Source organism: Cryptotermes secundus, unplaced genomic scaffold (genome assembly GCF_002891405.2).
Source record: "Cryptotermes secundus unplaced genomic scaffold, Csec_1.0 scaffold120, whole genome shotgun sequence".
NCBI lineage: Eukaryota > Metazoa > Arthropoda > Insecta > Blattodea > Kalotermitidae > Cryptotermes > Cryptotermes secundus.
In genome coordinates, this window is record NW_019742442.1 from 196,984 (window position 1) to 220,680 (window position 23,697).

Sequence of the window (23,697 nt, forward strand, 5' to 3'; positions counted from 1 at the left end):
TCATGTGTTTGTGTTGTTCTGTGTTTAGGTAGAGGCCTTGTGATGGGCTGATCTCCGTCAAAGGAGACTGTCAAGACGCCCTCTTCCGTCACTTGCGTATCCAAGATATTTCTTTTTGGTCAAAACAATAGAACTGGCATCGACCTCAATCCAAAATGCAGAAACTACGTTGATTGTTGTTTTACTGATTGGTGAATCAAAAATTATCTGAGAATAGTTGTCATGCATCAATCTCTTCACCACATCCTATTATGAATGACGTAAGTGAGGAAGGTATGGGCTCTAATTAGGGAATTCAGAAAGGGGCGATAAGATAACCATCCCCAGGAACACAGGGCTACCGAGGTTCTGCCACGACGAAAATTCCTCCAGACAATCTGGCTGGCGGATGAGGTCCACATCTACACATTTCGCACCAGACCAAACAAATGGATAAGTGAGAAGTGTGTGTGTGTGTGTGTGTGTGTGTGAGACGGGGAAGGGGGGAGAGGCATGAAACAAAACGCCTTCATTTGTATGCTTCAACAATGAAACTCTCAAATTTTCTTACCATACTATACGCAGCACTATTTTTTTCGTCCCCGGGCCTTTTTCTCATTTCGCCTCGCGAGCCATCACATTCAAACTCGCGTATCAGTTTTTTGATATGCCTACATGTCCTTGGCTCATAACGTGTTTTATGTAATAATAATGGAAATGTATAAAGGTCAGGTAAAGTTATCCCTGTGCTTAACTAATTAAGCACTACGCCATGAAGACGTATGGGGGGTGGATGTATAGACCCACATTTCCTTGACTTCCGCACTAGTTGGAGTTGAGTGGTCAGCTTCATGCCCCGACCGCTTTACCTCCCGGTACACATTCTGTAGGAAGTAGAGCCGGTCTGAACGACATGGAAAAGTGAAAATTCTTACTTCACCAGGATTCGAACTCCGACTCCTCCGTCCTCCAGTTCGTAAGCAAGTATCTATACCGACTGAACTATCCCGACTCCTAATGGAAACGTATACCAAAATTTAATGCTGTAAAGTAGTAAAGAGACAGAAGACAGTAAATCTGACTCGACTGGGATTCGATCTTAAAACCATCTACACCCAAATCCAACATGCTAACCCATGAGTGAAACTGAATTTTCCTGCTAGGTTCCAAATTTATATTATCAAAATAAGAAGATAATAAGAAAGCCATCTTCTGGGATGTGGCACCGCGTAGATATTGTATTAACCGACGTTTCGGAGGAACGTATCGCCTCCAGACTGTCAGCACCTGCTCACGTTGGTTCCTCGCTCGTGGATTTTTCTTCTTTTTGCTTCTATCCTGAAGATGGAGGCGATACGTTCCTCCGAAACGTCGGTTAATATAATATCTACATGGCACCACATCCCAGAAGACGGCTTTCTTCATAGGCGGCGCTGTGAAACTTTAAATCTTACAAGACACTAACAAATCGAGATTTGCATTGGAAAAGTAGGCGTTAGCCTTGTGGTATCAGCATGTTCGCGTGTTTGCAGTCTAAGGAAATTCACACACTTTCATGAAATTTGATGTGAATGTCATGCCAATAAAAACCATTTACACCTACAGTATTTCTTTTAATTTACTGCCATCAATATCAACATGAGCGTAACGAGAACTTCTGAGGTGTGTGCAACGCCAGTGCCACTTTACGTAGTTGTGATATCAAAAACAAACAAACTCCGTGGCCTGTAGTCTGCAAGTGAACTATACCGACCGAATGACCGCCGCTTGTCGGCGAAGTTAGTATCAACTTTTGCGGGTAGAGGCTGTTACGTGGTCTTCCCCACGGCCGTTAATCTCGATTTCCTAGACCGGAGCCGCTATTTCCTTGAAAAAGCTTTCAATTATCCTCACGAGGCCGAGTGGACCCCGTTCCAGACCCACTACTTCTCAGAAAACCTGGTAGCGCCGGGAATCTAACCCGGGAGCTCTGGATCTGTAGCCAGGAACTCTGACCACTAGACCACAGAGGCGGTCCCTTGCCGTAATACATCTCCAGAAAACATTACATTCTCCTTTAGGTAATATTCTCATGGAGTGCATGGGTGCATTGAAATCTATATTTATCTCTCATTTCGATGGATAACTAGTGGACCACTAAGTTAGGCACGAGATGCGCTGGATGGAGATAGATGGGAAATGTGCCGCGAAGTTCTGTAGGGACCGCCCAGTAAGTTAAAGTTACAAACATGGTGGCAGCAGATGTTCTTCTCAGAACTTTCCTTACGTATACTATAAGCGGAAGTGATTATTCTTCGATCGTGATAGGCCTACAGTAACCTTCCTTCATAATATGAAAATTAGCACTATGCCTAAGTAGAAATTTAAAACGAATCACACTGAAGTCAAGAACTTAAATTTTACTTGGGTAATTAAGGCGAAAAATACACAGCACGCATTTAATAGAAGTGTGTGACGGAAGAAATTACAAATGACGCACAGACATTCATGCACAACTACTTACTGCGTTTAGGTGAAGCGTTTAAAAATTTTACGTAGATAGGTTCAAAAAAGAACTTATATTCTTATAAAAATATAATTCAGGTGCGAGTAAGTAAAATGTAAAGCTGTCCCTGTGCTTAACTAATTAAGTACTACACCACGAAGACGTATGGGGAAGTGAATGTACAGATCCACGTATTCTTGACCTCGGCACTAGTTGGAGGTGCACAGTTAACTTCACGCCCGGTCGCTTTACCTCCGGGCAAAGAGCCCTCGGTACTCACTGGATAGGAGGCCGCGTGGGCAAGGTAAAGGTAAAGCCATCTCTGTAACAGGCCAAGGAGGCCCATAGGGTTGAGATGTCGAGGCTCCCACATTTTCAAGACAATCGGCTCACAGATGGCGGTGAGGTTGTCAGCCTTAAGCGCCGGCCTCCCTTCACACCCCAGGAAGATTTCTGGTACTCATTTCTGTTAGAGGCTGAGTCGATCCCAGGGCCACGGTGTGGCTGGAAGGAGTAGGGAGCTTCATTTAATTATTCTGGAGCATAAGAGACTTCGGTAATCTTCGCGTTCTCTCGGAAAACGGCTGCTGATTATTCGGAACCTCCTTGTGTCATAAGATCACTGCCGATTGCTGAATGCAAGCCACCAAGTTAGGAAATCTGCGAATAGCGTAAAAATTCTTGTTTAATTATTTCGCAAACCGTAAGATCTGTCGAAAAGGTAAATTGGGCATAAAATGTGTTTCGCATTTATCCAGTCAACTTGGTCAGAGTATTTTTCGCTCCAATAAATATTTAATGAGCTAAGAGAGAAATACGAGCAGAAAGACGTGTAGGTCTTCATGTAAAATGTCCATTATTTGTGCCCGACGTTAACCAAAACTGGAATATATTATTATTTAACATTATTATTATTATTGTTGGAGGGGGGTGGGTTTCCCCATGCACCGCGACTAATAGTCTATTGTACGCCCCCCTTTGATATTCTACCAGTCGCCATACTCTGCCGGTACTGGTGCTCGCTATCAGCCCCGTTCAGCCAGCGAGGCTGGCAGTGGTACCCGATAACTTCCCCATCTACCGGAGGCACTGGAAACTACTTGGGCGGGAAACTTTTTGCCTAATTTTGCTCAGAGGTCTCCTAAAGACATGAGGATCTTTTACGTGCCGTAAATCTACGACAAGGGGCCCACGGCTTAAAGTCCCTCCCGGAGGACTTGTTCCATAAAGAATCGGTCAGCGGTTCTCAAGCTGTTTCATGCGGGCAGGGGTGTGAATGGGGTAACTTCAATAGGCGCTCAGCCGGGTTGTAAACGCCCCTAAAATACTGCGAACGAGACTCGCCCTAGACCCAGAATTCTATCATAATATCAGCACATCTCTTTAAAGAGCTGTAGACAACGTAGATCTTTCTGACTAGACTATGTTAGAAATATCTTTAGATGTGTTCTCTACTGAGTATGCGGAAGGAAACAGATCAGGTATATTTCTATATGTAGCAGATGATTTATGCGTTTTCCTTGGTTGTTCCGAAGGATGGACCTGGGAAATCCACAAAGTGATCCTAGCAGTGAACGGTAAGAAGACTGGGGCAATCGTGATCGATCAAGGCTTTTCGACCGGCTCCACGCGGTAATGCCACTGCAATTAACTTCTTCGTGGAGATGCAAATTAAGAAAATCGAATGCATCCAAGAGCTACAGACGTGATGCGCTAAATAAAGAAACCTGCTTGTGGCCGCGTCGAGACAGGGGAAAAGCGGGTAAGTACGGCATGACAAGGAGTACAGTGCTCCAGCTGAGAAATGCCACAGCTCAAGATAATAATTTGTTTATGCTAATTATAGCCGTTGTAGGATATTAATACAGACGAATTTATTGCACATAAAGTATTTTTTTATTGCTAGTGGGGTGGGAGACTAAGTCCCTTGTACTGCGGCCACTTCTGGCCTATTGTACCAGCCCCAGATGATAGGTGAGGGTGATTGTGGAGCAATTGGTGGAATGAAGATTGGCAGGGGAAACCGAAGTACTCGGAGAACACCTGCCCCAGCGCCACTTTGTCCACCACAAATCCCATTTGACCAGACCCCGGGATCGAACCCGGGCCGCCGCGGTGGGAAGCCAGCGACTAACCGCTTGAGCTATGGCGCGGCCCCTCAAAAAAAAATAATAAAAAAAATAAAGTAACTCATTTTCAATCAAATGTGTTTTTCTTAAGACAATGACAGCGTCACAGTTGCCTCGTAACCGGGGGAAATTCCGACATAAATTACTTCACGTTTCTTTTCGAACTTCCAACCGCACTCAAAAGACGTAAGTATTACAGTGTTACTTGTACATTATTAAAGCATGCGTACGTTTAAATTGTGTCGCATTATCAAAAAAATCTGTATAACATATGGCATTATTAAGGGAACTGAGCTAATTCCGCAGTACCTAGAATATTATTTTACTTTGTGTTTAGATCACCGTGATTTGTAATGACCCGGAGAGCTATGCTGGCGGGGACTTAAGCTCCTGGTAGAGCCACCCATGCCAGACAAGTCAAAGGGTAGGGGCTACAGTCCCTGGTCCTCCACGCTGGGAGTTTGACGTGAGGGCAACAAGCCCATTCCGGAGAAATCTACAGTTATGCAACCTCCAAAGCCTATGAAGGAGGACCACAGATAAGGCCAAGACTCACAGAGGAGTGTGGCGCCAGGAAAGACGAAGATTTAGAGCAATGACAAAAAGTAATTTAACGTGTTGGGTTTTATAGATGGCGATACCTCCTCAAAATGGAAGGATATGGGAAGATAATATTAAAATGCATTTTAGAAAAGTAGGATGTAATGATGTGGACTTGACTGGCTGGAAGTTTTGCAACTGTTCTGTGTCTTACTTAATGCATTGCTGTCTGTGTATGATGATGGAAGTTAGAAGATTTTTCTATTCAGCATTCATATGCTGCCACAGTAAGGACCCATGTTGTCGACATGGTATTCTGACAAAGAGGAAATTAGGAGATCACTACAAAGAGGAGCTCAAACGTTTATCAAAGGAGTTACTGCTAGCAAAAAGAAAGGCTCAGGAGACTTTCTTATGTTCAGTATTGCAGAATGAAGGTAATTGCTGGGCAGAGTTTTTCAAATATATTAAAAGACGCAAAGGAAATAGAGAAAATATCCCGGCGATCAAAGGCTATAGTGACAATCTCATCACTGATCCAATAGAAATTGCTAACTCCTTCAATTCTTATTACGCGTCTGTATTCAGCTGTGAGCGAAGCAATCCGCAGATCCAATCAACAGATTCAGCTGAACCCTTCAATACTAATATAAACATTATAAGGAAACGATTATCAAAAATTGGGAGAAAGAAATCCGTCGGGCCAGATGGTATTCCTGGGGTGATTCTAAAGTTGGGTGGGGAAGCCATGATTCCGTACCTTGCAAGATTGCTTGATATAACAATGAACAATAGATCTATCCCGGGGGACTGGAAAAAGGCTATAGTGGTCCCTATTTACAAAGGGGGAAATAGGTCAGAAATTGGAAACTACAGACCGATCAGTTTAACATCAGTGGTCTGCAAACTAATGGAACATGCTATAGCAGGGTATCTAAGGCAAATTTGGGAAAAGAGTGAATGGCTTTACGAGGGCCAACATGGCTTTAGGCCAGGGCATTCGTGTGAAAGCCAATTAGTGACAGTTTGTCAGGATATTGCTGATACGATGGACAAGGGGGTCAGGACAGACGCGATAATTATAGATTTTTCAAAGGCCTTCGATTTGGTCCCGCATGATAGGTTACTTAAAAAAGTAGGGCAAACCGGAGTGGACTTGAGGGTAGTTGCATGGATAAAGGAATTTCTTTTAGGACGCTCACAGAGGGTTAGAATAGACGGACACTTATCTGATGACGTCAGAGTGACGTCGGGAGTGCCGCAAGGGAGTGTTTTAGGACCGCTACTATTCCTAGTTTATGTTAACGATATTTGGAGGGGCATCGACTCAAATATACGGCTATTTGCAGACGATTGCATCATATACAGGAAAATACTGGATAGTAGTGACACAGGTAAATTACAGACGGATCTAAATAAATTAGGGAATTGGGCGGTAGAAAATGAGATGAAGATAAATCCAGATAAGAGTAAAGCTGTAGGTTTCACGAGAGCTAGGGTAAAGGAACGACTGACATATTATCTTGGGGGTCAATTAATACCGGAGGTAAATAGCTTTAAGTACCTGGGAATAATCATACGTAGCGATCTAAGCTGGGCTGATCATGTAAACTATACGCTACGGAAAGCATGGAAGGCCCTTCATTTAATAATGCGTATACTGAGACAGGGAAATAATAATACGAAACGTCTAGCTTATACGTCATTAGTGAGACCGATACTCGAATATGGCGCGGTATGTTGGGACCCATACAGAGATTGGCAGGTAAGCGCTTTAAATCGTGTACAAAGAAGAGCGGCTAAATTTGCAAATCATTCAGATGAATCTGGTTGGGAAACTTTGGCACAACGTAGACTGGTAGCCCGACTGTGCGCCCTTTATAAGGCATACACTAGGAGTCCGTCTTGGAAAGCGATAGGAAATAGCCTCCGAAAACCATGCTACCTCAGTAGGGGCGATCATAGTTGGAAAGTTAGGAGTAGGAAGCATAGAACAGATGTTGGCAAATATTCCTTTGTAAATAGGACCATAAAAGATTGGAACAGTTTACCTGCAGGCACGCTAGCGCCTTTCCCGTGTAAACTAAACACATTTAGAAAGACGGTCAGGGATGCAGTTACAAGTAAATAAGTTTTAGGTGGAGCTGGAAGGTAAACAAGTGAAGGAATATGAAGGGGCTTTGTCGAGTGCAATGACTTATATGAGTGGATAAAAGAACTTATTAACATTGCGTATAATATCAACGTTAATAAATTTAGTCTATAACATACCTGTTTTTCTTATTTTATTAACTACTTAATTGTATTTGTTGCATTGTATCATATTTGCATTGTATTCATATTTTGTTTTGAGTGTGATGTGTTAAATCGCGGTAAAGTGAAGTGAAGGGAAGGGAAGGGAAGTTAAGTGAAGTAAAGTGAAAATGACAGCACCTGTACATGACAATACTGAACCATGACGGATCGGTATATTTAAATTTTTTTTTTTGTATTCTCTCTGTTATGCTGCTTTGTATTCATTGTGGTAGGGAGTCCTTGTTGTGTTTTGTGTATTGTTTGAACGTGTTGTTACTTTTTGTAATTACTTGTATGTTGCCCTTTGTTGTACTACTGCCACCGGGGTAAAACCCAATTGCAGTAATAATAATAATAATAATAATAATAATAATAATATACACAAGAATATATACATACATACTGGGTCATTATTTTAACAGACCAAGCAGGGAATTCAATGTATTGTAAGACAGTAGCAGCCAATACGGCAGTTCCTTTCACACTATAAAGTGGAATGGCAAATGTGTTTATATATCACGACTTGCTTTGTTTTCTTACATGACTGAAGTCAATAAGGTATATTTCTTTTACCATCATGAACCCATTTGAATCCCCAATTGTATATAGCAACTGCTGGAGACTTTGGATTTTGAAGTGACATTCTTAAAGTTTCAGGACGGATACTAGTTTCAGAAATTGCAAAATAAGTACAGACAAGTGTTGCTGACAAATATTGGTATATACTGAATGCGTTACACTCTACTGTTCGTTTATCCGTAGCGATATACAGTGCGTTCAATGATAGAGGAAACCTGGCAGCAGCGAAGAGCAGACACAACATTTCTCACAGATTGCTGCACCTGCCTATAGCGAAACGAGTCATTAGCGCTGACATACGCGCGCCGTCAGGTAGTCTGATCTTGTTACTGCAGCAAGTCGCATTAATAGTCTCATATTACCCAGATCTCCATCACGCCACGGGCAAAGAAAAACTATTTTGAGAATGGCGAGAAAGCTGCAGTTCGGCGAATTTTGGAGGCTGGACAGTGTATAAGGCCTCGACGGAATGTAAGAATTCACTTCCAGATAAGAAAATGCCAAAAACAAAGGAATGCCGTTTGAAGCAGAAGATGAGACTAATTGTTAGCTATATAGCCGATGTTCAGTTCATTGGTTTCGGACCGAATGCAACCGACATGGGGCGACATGTATTTCATATTGCAAAGAAACTGGGCGAGAGAAGAATGATTCAATAACACAAACGACTCTGTGTGTTTTAAGCCGTGATGATGAACCAGACCAAAGAATGCGAAAAGTTCTCAAACTATATTATTGAGAGCTCAGTTATTTACAAATACTTAAAAATTCCATTAAATATATATTCATGGCATAACTCAATCTATCGTGGTATTATCCTGTTCGTAGTGCGAAAATGCTAATACTGCAGCGGAATTACCTGTACTGTACAATAAATGCTCTGTCCCATGTACACACTATATGTATTAATTACATATTTCTTTAGTACAACAATTAGGCTAACGAATCATCATTCTTTGCAGCCGTACATAGTTTCACGTTAAAAATTAACATCCTGCTGCAAGCTTACGCAATTTCTCCTCAGGACTGCGAAATTAGCAGTGTTTGTCCTATGTACGATGCAAGCAAAAACTTAGATCAGGTACACTATCAAAAGACAGCGTGCTCTCAAATTGGTTGCTTCCATGGACATTAAGTTAGCAACAGGCAACAAAATAACGGTTAACACCACATATACATGGTGCCAAATCCCAGAAGACTGCTTTCTTCATAGTCACCGCCGTGAAAGCCTCAAATCTTACAAAATAACACCTACTGCGAATTTACCGAATAAGCCCCGCGCTCTCCTATGTGAGTGTTTTGCCCTACGTGTCCTGTAATTTCAATTTATGTTATGACATTAAGGAGAGTTTGGTCAATAGAGTGGCTGACCATAGACTGGAAAGCTTGTGCTCGATCTCCACAAGGACAGGACTTTATGCGTTTCTTGCATCAAGTACTTAAAACGAGAGCATAAACGGGAGGTCATCTATCCCGCCACACGTTTAATCTCTGAAACTATTCAACGGGTACTAATGGACTTCAGTATTGCAGGACTGCACTTAGAGCTGTTGGGATATCGTAACTGGTTCACATTCCCTACAGAATATCAAGGTAAAATGGAACTTGCATGCGGCTCGATGTACACAATACACACTTCAATCAAGGAGCTAAGAACATCTACTTCAATCGTTTTTCGATACACAGAACAATTACGGAAATACGAGAAAAAGATAATTATTCCATCAGAGCAGTGTGATGTCTGCAGTATAATTCGCTTTACAGCACTGGGGATGTACCTGCAATAATACGTAGATTTACACTTCCAAAAAAAATGAAGAGCAACAAGGCATACAAAACTGCAAACAATAAAAAAACGTGGCTTTAGTCCGCAAGCGAACTATACCGACCAAGCGACCGCTGCTTGTCGGCGAATTTAATGCCAACTTCAGCGGATACAGAGTGTCGCGTGGTCAGCGCAACGAATCCCCACGGTCATTAATTTCGGTTTTCTAGGCCGGAGCCGCTACTTCTCCATTCAAGTAGGTCATCAGTAATCCTCACGAGGCTGACTAGATCCGTTCCAGAACCATTACTTCTCAGAAAATCTGGTAGCGCCGAGAATCGAAGCCGAGACCTCTGGATCTGTAGCCAGGAACTCTGACCACTACGCCTCAGAGGCAGTCTGAAATTATATATACTCTAAAACTGGGCACACCTTTTCACTCGTACCTCAATCACCAGTAGCGGCAGGCTCACCTCAGTAATTCGGGCGACCGCCACGTATATAACACTGACGACAGGTAATTTACATGTAGGAAGACGAAGTACTGAAGAGGTTAGTATAGAGGTAACACTCTTACACCTGCAATCGTGATGTACACGGTTCAAACCCCAGCTTGATTGCCGGCTCGTGAATCTATCAGCCTCTCCAGGGGACTGCTTTAATATATCGCCGTAGCTGCTCTCCAAATTCTTGTCTATTCACCTCTCGTGACCGTCTTCCCGTTTCACGCGACGTTATATAACCTTTGCATTTAGGCCAGTAACCCAGGACTCAACCAGTCTGGGAGGCAGAGTGACCTACAGTGGAACACTATTCACTTAAGACAAGGTATAATGCAAATTGGTGTACTGGATCACGATGTTCCAACCACATATGCTCACACACACTCGCAGACACGTGAATTCTATAAATGTCACATAAAGCAAGGAACACTGATCAAGACTCGATATCCAACAGACAAATTCGTCTTGTATAATGAGTCATTAGCCGGTCACGTTGGGCAAGCGTTCTAAGCATGTACTGTCTTCGTTGGTTCGAATCCCACAGAAGGCATGGATGTTTGGTATCTGTGTTGTCCTGTATTTAGGGAGAGGCCTTGCGACGAGCTGATCACTCGTCCAAGGAGTCCTACCGTCTGTAAAATGATCATGAAACTGAAAAATCGGAGGCCAGGGTCAAACGGGGCTTTAGAGCCAGTGAAAAAATAGAATTATTAACAGAAAGAAGTGCGCCTAATTATTCCAAGATCCCTCCGTGATACATGCTGCACACTCTGTATATCGCTTGTCTTTCCCCACTTGTCTACAGTAAAAAAAGGAAAGTCAATGATCAGAAAACGTTTATAAAATAAGCAATTGTGGATGCGTCATCCCCATAAATAATCTTCGCAGTACACGCTGTAGGCCTATTAAACATTTATTTTGGACCCTCCAATGAAATATCCCGTTACGTACAGTCAACGCTATCCAATATACGCGCAGCTTTCGCGCAAACGCGATAAATTATTCAGCGCAACATACTAACATCTGGGTGTTCTCCATAACATATACATAATGAGTGACTTCATGGCTTCATAACGCTGACAAGCAAGATCAAGCTTCTGCAAGTGGGGTCACTAAACTACAGTTCAAACTTCTCACGGCATACCAAATTACGTAATATTCTAAAGCTGTATACTCGTAAATACGAGTACGAATGCATGTACGTTAACTTACGTATGCGTGCCTGTAGATACGTACTAAAACCGCCTCTTTGTCATGTAGTGTGATAATCCACTTCCAACGATACCAGGAACTTTTGGAAATTAATTACCTTTCTTAGCAGGCAGGAGCGCTTCCGATGAGACGCATTTTCTCAATTTACCTAACCTTCCAGTTGCATTATGGCCCTGGGGCCGACTTAGCCTCTAACAGAATTGAGTACCAGGAACCTTCCTGGGGGGTACAGGGCGGCCGGCGCGTAAGGCTGACAACCTTACCGCCATCTGTGAGCCGACTGTCTAGAAAATGTAGGAGCCTCGACGTCTCAACACCCTATGGGCCTCCACGGCCTGTTACAGGGATAGCTTTACCTTATAATTTTTAGCAGGCAAGAGTGCTGGTATGAGGGCCATCCACTGACATCCCTTCCAAGCAAGCAAGGATATATCCCGTACAACGTATAAAACATCTCTTAGGGCATGCCACACCTTGAGCAGGCTACCTAACGGAAGAAAATGCCTCTATTTTTAACGGCATGTCCGGTATGGCGAGTCTGGTTCCCAAATTGATTACGTAACGATCTACGTCATTATATGATAATAGCGCATCCTCAGAGAGGTTCTGGACAAAGTGTATCATCGCCTGCATCCGCAGAAACTTTGCTCAGTGGTGACGTCCATGATATCACAAGGCCGTTAGAGGCAGGCGTTCCGTCCGTTTGGTTAAGGCCGAATGTGCAAGTAGCTATGACATTCGGAAACTGATGATAAACTTCACATAAGCATGAATTCGAGTCAATTCAGTTCGATGAATCGCCTCACCACGCACGACTTCTTAACCAAAATTAAAATCGTTTCTGGGAAATAAACCCACTCGAGGTTGCTCAACTTAAGAATGGCGTAACGAGACACACTATGACCGAGCAATTCGAAGTCTGAATTCTGATTTCGTCATCAGGAATTTGGAACCTCAACTGAATATCTAGTATGATTTGTATTGTAAAAAAGAATTCAGCAGTTGCGTCCAGGAAGCGCTGGGCGCTCCTCCACTATACTCTGAATCACGTTTCGAGCTTAGAAATTTTATCAGCAAATATCTTTGGGATTTCGATATATCTACGCCTGCTCCATCACACTTAATGCGCTCAAACCAACATTTTTCGACTACAATAAAACCTCTGTTCTTAGAAATTCTAATGTTGCAGATTAATTACGTGACTGACCGGCAATTCGGGCTTCAGCACCCAATTCTGAATAGTAAATTCATACTATGAAGCATTTCAAGCGATACCAACTAGAATTTTAATATCAAATTTCAACTACTAAATTTATCACTCATACACATTCACTTCCTTCTAAAATGCGGCTTGACTTACAGAGGTATCCATGTAATAGGCCGTGGAGGCCCATAGGGTTGTGAGACGTTGAGATTCACACATTTTCTAGACAATCGGCTCATAGATGGCGGCAAGGTTGTCAGCCCTTCGCGCCGGCCGCCCTTTACCCCCAAGAATATTACAAGAATATTCCTGGTACTCATTTCTGTTAGAGGCTGAGTCGACCCCAGGGCCATAGTGCGGCCGGAAGGATTAGGCCAATTGAAAGATATCCAATGACCTCAACGGGACTTGAACCCGCGACCTTCCGGCTTGTAGCATAGTGCCTCAACCAACTACGCCAAAATGAAGTTGCATTTGAGATGAAAGTGGATGTTTATAAGTGACGCATTAATGCAACAGAAAGCTGAAATATAGTATTAATAAATTCATACTAGAGAAATGCATTAGGTGATACTAATTCGAATTTTAATACCAAACTCTAACTAGTAAATTCATACTACACAAATGTACCATGCGATATCTTGAATTGTGTTACAATTTACTAACTGACTCAGTGACTTTGTGTGCTCTAACAAATTTACGCAGTGAGATAGACCTACATCACCTGCAAGTCCATTAGAATGTATTTATTCCTATCACTGTTCTTTCGTCTTCACAAACTTTGCGCCTTGTTCATGCCACAATTTGAGCTAGCCAGAATATCATGGAGCCACGTAATTATGGACGACAGTGCCAAAGCGAGACCAACGATTACACTGTTGAAGGCGCGGTACGTATATACGCAGGCCTATGTGCTATGCATGCATGAATGTATAAACGATGTTCATATTTTTCTTGAAACATCATTGTTTTCAACCATACAGTTTTTTACAACATGCAATGCAATTCAAATTAAACATTTAACAGACTACAATGAATGCCGTCTTTTCGGATGTGGCGTCGTGTAACTATTTTGTTAACACACGTCTCGAAGGAATGTATCGCCTCCATCTTCGGGGTATAAGAAATTCGCGAGTGATGAACCAGCGTGAGCCACTTCTTCAAATTCTAAATGATACACAGTCGGTAGAACTCCTTGGACAGGCGATCAGGCCGTTGCAAGGCCGCTACCTACATACAAAATAACACAAACACAGAAGAAACGCACACATACATACGTCCATACCTTGAGTGGGATTCGAACCCACGATCCCAGCGTCCGAACGACAGAAGACAGTTGATGCTTCAGACCGCGGGGCCCCTGTGATCAGCTCTCAATGTGCTACACTTCCTAATTATAAGTTTGTATTAAGCCCTGAAAGCGGTGGGTAAATCAGCTAGTATATTGCGTATACGTATTTGTAACGAGACTCAACTCATGCATGACGAGGGGGCGACGGTATTTCTAGAGCCCTGGTCATGCGCAGGTAAAGGCCTTGCGATAGGCCAATTCAGGGAGTCTTACCGAACGTCTGAAGGAGTGCTTCGGAATCAGCTCCTGATTGTAACAGGTCAAAAGGTCAGCATGAAAGGAATGATACACATCTCTCCACATGCCCCATAGCACAATTCGAGGTACTGATACCCGCCACATAGATGGCTCTGACAGTTTGCAATTTCCGATTTTATTGCACATTGATGACACAACCCAATCACACGAAATGTTAAACGCATTCCAGAAATCGACATTTCTTTCTACATTAAAAAAAGAAGCCCCTGTAGAACTGCTGTTACTTCATATTCTAAGTGGCCTCCGTAGTCTAGAGGTAACGTTCCCACCTCATGACTCGTGGTACGCGGGTTCAAACCCGGCGGAGGTCGTCGAATTTTTAAGGGCGGAAAAATTCAGGGAACAAGTCCTCCGGGAGGGACTTTCAGCCGTGTGTCCCGTGTCGTAGCTTTACGGCACGTAAAAGAATCTCATATCTCCAAAGGAGGTCACTGAGCCAAATTCAAGGACGTTTCCCGCCCAACAGTAGTTTCTAAAGCCTCTGATAGATGGGGGAAGCATTATAGACACCACCAAGCCAGTGGAGGCCGAACTCGCTGGCTCGGCGGGACTGATGGTACGCACCAATATCGGTAGGGTATAGAGACTGGTAGAATATCATAGAGGGAAGCACAATGGACCAATACTGGTCTAAGTGCATGGGGAAACCCACCCTCTCCAATAACTAACTAACTAACTACTTCACATTCTACAAGAATATGACCTCAAGATAAAAGTCGTATTTTTTTAATATTTAGTACCAAACCAAATTTCTAGACGGTGTATTATGAAACGCTTCCATCTCAGATATTCAGAATACCGCCATGCTGGTATTACGCACGTATTAATGGCGGAAAATTTCAGAACACTGCAACGGCGTAGCCTCCAATGGCAAGACGTTCTAAAAATTGTCATACACTCCGTTGCTGGATTCAAAATTTATCAGCGGGGCTGTCACGTGCTTTATGTATTTATAACAAATATTACACCATTTGCTTAGACAGAAAGCAACAAAACATATCTCAGAGCGGCTACATTTATTTACCATTCCTCAGTCTTGTCAGTAACCTTGTTTTTACGACGGGAACAAGGCACAAGAAGTGTACTTACGTTAAGACAGGAAGTTCTCCTCAACTACGGGGCCGAAATCTGGAAACAGGAAACAAAGAAGCATTGAGTATTTTCACTGTGAATACATACTCACACGTGTTAGATGTAAAAATGGCTCATAAATATTTGCAGAAATTTTCCCGTTCCTAACAATGTACTATGTACAATATTTTAAGAAACAAAAAGCATGCTTGAAGGTCCTTCGTTAAACGAAAAGCTGCAGGAAAAAGGTCTCTCAATTCGAAAGCATCACGTTAGGAATACGCATGGGGGGAACAGAGGAAAAGCTCTGGACAATCCTAACCTGGAGTGTACTAACTTTCAGGCTACGGCTGCTTCATCCATAAGAAAATAAACATAAATACATATCGGGAAGACCATAAATGTGGCTCCAGATCCAGTCTCAACGTCATGACGGAAAGAAAAACTTCGAACTTGCTAGGAATCGAACGCCAATCGTCCAGACAGAAGCCATACATTTTACTACATAGTTATGTGCGGTCATCCTAAGATAATATACATATACCTACATATAAAAATAAAAATCTACTAACTCATGGAGGTGAGCCCTTCTCGAGAAGCCGCCAATAGTGCAGCTACTCAAGAACTTCCCAGCATTTTATGGAATCCGAAGGTTCATTAATGTGTTCACAAGAGCCCTCCACTGGTCCTTATCCCGACCCAGATCAATCCAATCTATACCATCCCATCCTATCTGCGAACCTGCCCTACACGTACTTCTAACATTCCAAGCACCAAATGTCATATCCAGTTCCTTTCGCTTAGGGCGTTTATCCAAGGAATTTATCCAGGTCCGAGGCTTCTTGTGACCTTTCGTAACAAGCTTATTTTTTTATGGTGAGGAGTTGTTAGCCTCACGCCCAACCCCAGACTTGAGGACCACCCCATGTCGGCTGCCCACGACTGCTTATTCAATATATTCGCAGCTACCCTCCATATCTGGAGGCCGTCTCCTCCATCCGTAACCTCAGGACGCGCCATGCCAACATGGAGAAATCTAACAACAACAACAACAACAATAATAATAATAATAATAATAATAATAATAATAATAATATAATGAACAGCAGGACATCGGTCTATTAGTTATAACTCTCTAGTTTTGGTAGCAAACGTGTAGTAACAAGTGGAGACAGCTGTGCAAGGCATGGAAAAGGCTGAAGGGCAGGGTTGGATATACAGCATGACGTGTTGTGTTTTCATTTTGTTGGAGTAAAATTCAGAGCCCAGGGAATTCCATATAAAGCAAATTGTATCAAAACGTGACTGAACTTACAGGCGGCGACATGCAAAAACGTATTCCCAGATACGACAAGCTCCTCAGTTCCGGAGGTGACTATGTTGAGATGTAGCTTAAGTATGTATGTATGTATGTATGTATGTATGTATGTATGTTTTGCATATAATAAATCTTTCTCATTGCTTGTTTTGTTAACAGCTCAACTGAGGTTACTTTCCGAATAGCCCTCGTATAAGAGTATAAAAGTACAGATACACATCAGTGGTTATTGGTCTACTTTCCTTATTTTGGAAAATAAAAGGAAGCTTATAAGATCTGTCTGTATCTCCGTGTCTGTCCATCTGTATGTGTGCCCCCCTAATTTTTGTTAGTAGGCTTATGAGATCGCCTTGCTGTCTGTGTGTTCCCTCTCCCAATTTTTGTCAGGAGGTTTATGAGATCATCTTTCTCTGTCCCCATCCCCTAATATTTCTGTTTTCTATGCGGTTCGTGTCATTTTAAGGAGAGGTCTGAGATCACCCTGCATTTTTGGAAAATACCACGTACGACAAAATCGTGTAAAAAATCTAGAGCCGTGATGTAAATGGCGGTTTAGGCTCCACGTCCATATGATAAACCATTATATTCCGTGCAAATGCCGCATTTCACCAGACCTTGCAGGAAAATTTAACACACCTCGTAATAAACGTAATTACCCTCGAAGTGGAAAAGAGGTCCGACAAAACATGACAATATTCGTATACGCATAAAACGTTTAAACACGCATGAGTTCCTTACATAGAATACACAAAATATATTTTGTACCATGTTGAGGGCATGTCAGTGTTGACCGAAGGTTGTGGTTGAGCGGTTTCCTGCTTCGATTTAAAAAATTCCAGGTTCAAATCTCGGTCCAAAGGGTGGCTATTCGGAGATATTTTGTAGTTTTATTCAGTCGCTCCAGGTAGATGGTGGGATAGTCCCTCAAACAGGCTGGGACCGCGTCTCTCCACGTCCTGTTCTACTAATTATTCAAAACTCATTCTCTAGTTTGATAGTAATATAGGCAGTTAAAATCCGTCTCTTTTTGTTTCGTATTATCAATTAAGCAGTGAATTTCGATTAAATCCGCTACTGGGAGGGGGGGGGGACGAAAAAAAGTTGTGTGAACGTAACGTTGGTTGGAATAAGCCCAATATAACCGCTAAGCTGCATGGAACCAAATCCGATATTTATCAATAAATGAACTGTCTGTCTGTCTATCTATCTATCTATATCTATATCTCTATCTATCTATCTCTCTATCTATGGCTCTACAGCCCTTGTGAACCTTGGCCACTTTTTCAGTTTCTTAATCGTTACACAGACGGTAAGACTCCTTGGACGGGAGATCAGACCGTCGCAAGGCCGCTGCCTACACATAGAACAACATACACACATACATCCATGCCTCGAGTGGGATTCGAACCCACAATCCCAGTGTTGGAGCGTGCGAAGACGGTTCATGCCTTAGACCGCTAGGCCAATGTGATCGGCCAATGAATGGACTGCAGAACGGAAACTTTCTCCCCTCACTTCCTTGTTACGGAACATAGACCTGGGGTATATGAGAACAAGGAGGTAAGGACGTATAGACCTAAGAGGGTGGAAGTAACAGGACACTGGAGAAAACTGCATAATGAAGGGCTTCATAATTTACAACCTTCTCCAATGTGTATAGCATTATCAAATCGTGCCAATGAGGTGGGCGAGGTATATAGCACGCATGGGAAAGAATATAAATGTTGGTAGGGAAACCTGAAGCAAAGACGCCACCTGGAAGATCTAGGCGTAGTTAGGATTATATTAAAATGGGCCTTCAAGGAATTGGACGGGAGGGTTCGCACTGGATTCATCTGCCGCGGGATATGAACCAACGTTGGACTCGTGTGAACACAGTAACACAAAAGGCTGAGCAACTATCACCTTCTCAAGAAGGATCAGTCTGCTACATGGCGTCAGACCACGTGTTCACGGCACTGCACTACCCACAGTTAATCAGTACGCCTAATATATGAAAAGTAAAAAGGTAAATTTGTCCCTGTGCTTAACTAATTAAGCAATATGACAAGAAGGTAAATGAGGGAGTGGATGAAAAATCCACATTTTCTTGACCTCGGCACTAGCTGGAGGTGAGTAGTCAGCTGCACGTCCCTGCCGCTTTACCCCGGGGGAAAGAGCCCACGGTACCCATTGGATAGGAGGTTGGGTGGGCCCCAGAGCCGATCGTCTTCCAGACCGGCTCTGTGGGGATACAAACAACGAGGATAAAGTTTAACTGATCTTGTAGACGTGAAACAGTAGGCCTACACAATATAAACATGGTATATAAATGAAGTACCGGCTGTAATGATATTTCCTTGCACTTATATACGGATCGCTCGCAATGCAACACAAGGCTAACCTCAGATGCAGGCCGTCACTAATAACGTTCTGGAAAACATATCGAATTTTCGCTTCTGAACTGTGAAAAAGTAATGCAGGGGGACGCCTGAACAGTCGCTACATTGCGCCTACTACCGTAATAACACAAGCACTACTTCCATAGATGTTGAGCTGTAACGTGGCGACAAATCACAACAGCCACTGACCGGACTAGTTAACTAATTCACCCCTCATCTTATTTTCACTGTGGAGCTTTATAACACACTTTCTCCATTAGGCACCCGCCCTAACCAACGCCCTAACTCGCAGGGGCGAATAGTGATTTATCTTTTTAATGCGCCCTGTACTTTGCCATATAGTGATTATTTAAAGTTACATTCAGAAAGTCTGTTGGCTGGGTCTAACAACACAATCAAGCCCAATGCGTTAATTTGTTCGGGGTCCAGATCTAAATAAGAGCTTTGCATCTAGCCAGGAAGAGCAGTGAAGGTGTGGGGGCTGAATGGCAAATTTAAGACACAAATTGTTTTAAAATTTTACAAGGAAGTGACAATTCCTGATTTACAAAACAGAAGATAAACTTTTCTTTTTCCTTGGCACTACAGCCCCAGTGGACCTAGGCCTACCTCCATGAACTTCTCCGTTCACTTCGGTTTTTCTACATCTTACACATTCGGTAGGACTCCTTGGGCGGGTGATCAGCTCGGCGCAAGGCCTCTACCTGTACACAAACACAGAAAAACGCACACACACAAACTAAACATCCATGCCCTGAGTGGGATTCGAAACCACGATCCCGGTTTCCAAGCGAGCGAAGACAGTACATGCCTTAGACCGCTCGGCTACCGTGACCGGCGAAGATAAACTTTGGTTTTGATAAATAAAGAATAAAGCAAGGCAGACTGCAATATGGTAAGGTTAAGTTGTCCCTGTGCTTAATTAATTAAGCCCCATGCTAGTAACCTCTAACTAATGCCGAGGTCAAGAAAATGTAGGTCTGTATATCAATTCCCCCATACGCCTTCATGGTGTTGTGTTTAATTAGTTAAGCACATGGACAAATCTACCTTTTATCTTTACCAAACCATGAAGACGTATGGGGAGTGGAGGTATAGTTCCACTATTTTTGGCACTTTGGCTTCACGCCCCGGCCTACTTTAGCGGACAGAAGGTGTCGAGTGGTCAGCGCAACGGATCCCGACGGCCGTTAATCTCGGTATTATAGACCGGAACTACTACTTTTCCATTCAAGTAGCTTCTCAATTATCCTCATGAATCTGAGTGGACCCCGTTCCAGAGCCACTACTTCTCACAAATACTGGCAGGGCCGGGAATCGATCCCGGAACCTCTGGATCTGTAGCCAGGAGCTCTGCCCACTAGACCACAAAGGCGGGTGTGCAGTAATAACGCGCGGCATAAATGTGTTATGGACGAGCGATCTATTGTTTCAGTGTATCGTGTCTATTCTGTAAGAACTGAGCTATATTCTGATGTGGATATGCGAAGTGTAGCATACAATCCAGAGATTATATATGGTTGATTATTTATGCGTGTTGTTCGTGGGAAATTGCGTTAGAAGTCGGCTTCGACGCATCATTCATAACATGCATGACTGCGAAGTAATCTGGGAGAACGTAGGGAAACTTAAAGAGGATAAAAGCTTATGTAAGAAATAAAGAGACTTTTCATTCAGTGCTTAACAGCGTCAGTCACTATACAAATTCACAATTTCCAAACGATTTATATCGCTATGCCACATCGCATCTACCATTAAAATTACGGAAAAGGGCGCAGCAAGTTTCTTTCGCTGATCTGAAACAACAAACACACCCAAACCAGCTGTCCACACTTCTATGCGAGATATCTTGTCAGGAGCAAGAAAACGGTTACAACGTACACGTAGGCATAAGTACTCGTATTGTTATTTATCAGTCAAATCCATATTTTGAAAGCAAATTTTGTTAGCATACTTACTATATGTATACCAACACATGTTAGTAGCGTCTGAAGCCCCACCAACTTAAGCTCACCTGAAATACGACAAGGAATTTGGACATTATTTCTGCACTAAACAAAATTACAAAAACAAACAAACTCCGTGATTTTAGTCCGCAAGCGAACTATACCGACCAAGCGACCATCGCTTGTCGGCGAAGTTAGTGCCAACTTATGCGGACAGAGGGTGTCGTGTGGTCAGCGCAACGAATCCCCACGACCGTTAATTTCGGTTTTCTTGACCGGAGCCGCTATTTCCTTGAAATAGCTCCTCAATTATCATCATGAGGCTGAGTGGACCCCGTTCCAGACATACTACTTCTCAGAAAAGATCTAGTAGCGCCAGGAATCGAACCCAGACCTTTGGATCTGTAGCCAGGAACTCTGACCACTAGACCACAGAAACTAAACTACACCAAAAAGAAATGTTTCCTATTTTATAATTGTGTGTCTGCAACTTGCTTTTGTTAATAAGATTTTCACAACATAAATTCCACAATTCCACGATACCGTAATCGTAAGAAATTTTATATTCTTATATCCGAAGGCAAACAGCACCCTCCACATAAAAAGTCACTGTCCATAAAAGCTCTCAAACAACTATCCATGATGAAAGCCCACTTACTTAGTAATAAATACAGAAGAAAAAATGCGAGGCAAACAGCTCTGCCGCTGTCCATAAACAGACATTTTGCTACCCCTTCCTTCGTATGCAACAATCATTCACACAACCGCCACGTCGTCAACATGGTCCCAACGAAGGAACTCTTTACAACACTTAATGTCAGTGTGCCAAGCTCGACGTAAAAAAAAAAAAAGTAAAGGAAAGACAGAAAAGATGGGGTTCAAACCAGTGATCTCAAAATTCGCTCAGCGGTCCAAAACACCCATCTTTTGTGTATTTGTTCTTTCGTTTGTCTGTTTCGTTGATGTGCAAAGAAGTGAAAGAGAAATCAGCAGTGACGCACCTCTAAGAAAGCTGAAGGAACTGGCTAAAAGCAGGAACAGAAATTCTTTCCTAGTTTAAACTTGGGCAAGATGGCGATGTGGCCAGGTGTTTCGGAATTAATTTCCATTACCACAAGGACCAGTACCCACCAGCCTGAGCGAGAACAAGCAACCGTTCTCCTATAACAAAGGCCGAAGGAATAGTGTGACCTGAGATACAGCATACATACACACACCTCATATAATTACATTTTACCATATCTCGTTCGACACTACAGAGAACTGGAGCAGAGATAACGGTATTATATTGCACACTGTTATCTCTGCTACGGCAATCAATCGAGTAAGAACGGGACTACAGCCAGCTCCTTCCCATCGCGCAATATTACATCAAATTTACTTAAAACGACAATGTCCGAAGAATCAGTAATTATACTGACAGATTATCGTCAGCAGGCCTCTAATGATAATCACTAACCCGATGATAGAACTAGAAATAATTCTCAGGATGTCGTGTATTGGGCAAGGTGTAGCACCTTGGTTCACTTCTGGTTACGGTTGTTTGTGTGAATGAGATTGGTGATAGGTAAGTTTCAAACGCTCCACACTATTATATACGTATCTGGCAAATCAAATATGATTTTAAACGGGTATTTAAATGGCTACTTAATCCAGTGATACGGACACAGATGCTAGGATATTTAGAATTTGCGCAAACACTGTTAGTGTTGGTATCATATCCATTTACGGGGTGGAAGATAAAATAAATATGAGTATTTTGAAAATGCTACAGTCATGTATGTCCTGAAATTTTCAAAATTCCTTACAACTTCGAAAAGTTAATTTTTCGATTTTAAGAAATATTTCAACTTTTCAAATTACCAAGGTCTTCAGATTTCTCTCATATTCATTGGTTTTTAAAATTATAAAATTCTCGGATATTTTAGTTTACTTCACATCGCCGTTGTTGAACTCAATGGAAGATAAACAACAGTTTCGTTATCTTAGATTTCGAATATGTGGAAAATATATGAGGATATTTAGCATTCGAGGTTTGAGAAAATTTAAAAATGTAAACACTATACAACTGTCAGTTTCGCCAAGTAAAGACAGAATCTTACAGTATGTTAGCTTAGGTTAGGTTTTGATATACAGGAGAAAGTTCGGATAGCTCATCCGAATATTGGGTACACAATCTGCGTATTCTCCTGTGTGCCTAAGACAGCCGGGTCGGACTGGATCGATTGGGTTACGCACAGTTAACTCACGAGCCAAAACAGAATGAAATTCTGCACACTAACTTGCGCATACAACTCAACATTCACTTGCGTACCAGTGTACTACTGGGACAATTGTATAGGTTTGCGTTAGGCTGGTTAAACTACCGTACTTACGCCTGTATAGGCAGCACATTTTTTGCCAAAAATTCAAGAGGAAAACTGGAGTGCGGCTTATATTCGAAATATTCGAATTCACACTTCATTAAAAAAAAATTATATTCATAATTAGTACTACAGGATGTTCTACTCCTGAAATAATATTCCAAGAAAATTACTTTTTCTATAATTTCTGTCTGAAAATTGTGCTGCGGCCTATACACGCACGCGGCCTATACATGCGTAAATACGGTAAGTTAGGCTCGGCTATGTCAGATCGCGTTTGCCCAACTGACCACAGCGCAACATCTTGAGCATTCGCCT

General features: G+C 42.5%; 1 protein-coding gene across 1 annotated transcript in view; it reads right to left on the bottom strand.

Annotated features, from left to right (window-relative positions):
• LOC111873079 (ankyrin repeat domain-containing protein 50) overlaps window positions 1-23,697 on the bottom strand; it is a 214,267-nt gene that overhangs the window by 60,702 nt on the left and 129,868 nt on the right. The window contains exon 3 of the mRNA XM_023867472.2: window positions 15,390-15,428. The gene's annotated coding sequence lies outside the window, so the exon portion shown is untranslated. The remainder of the gene's footprint in view (window positions 1-15,389; window positions 15,429-23,697) is intronic.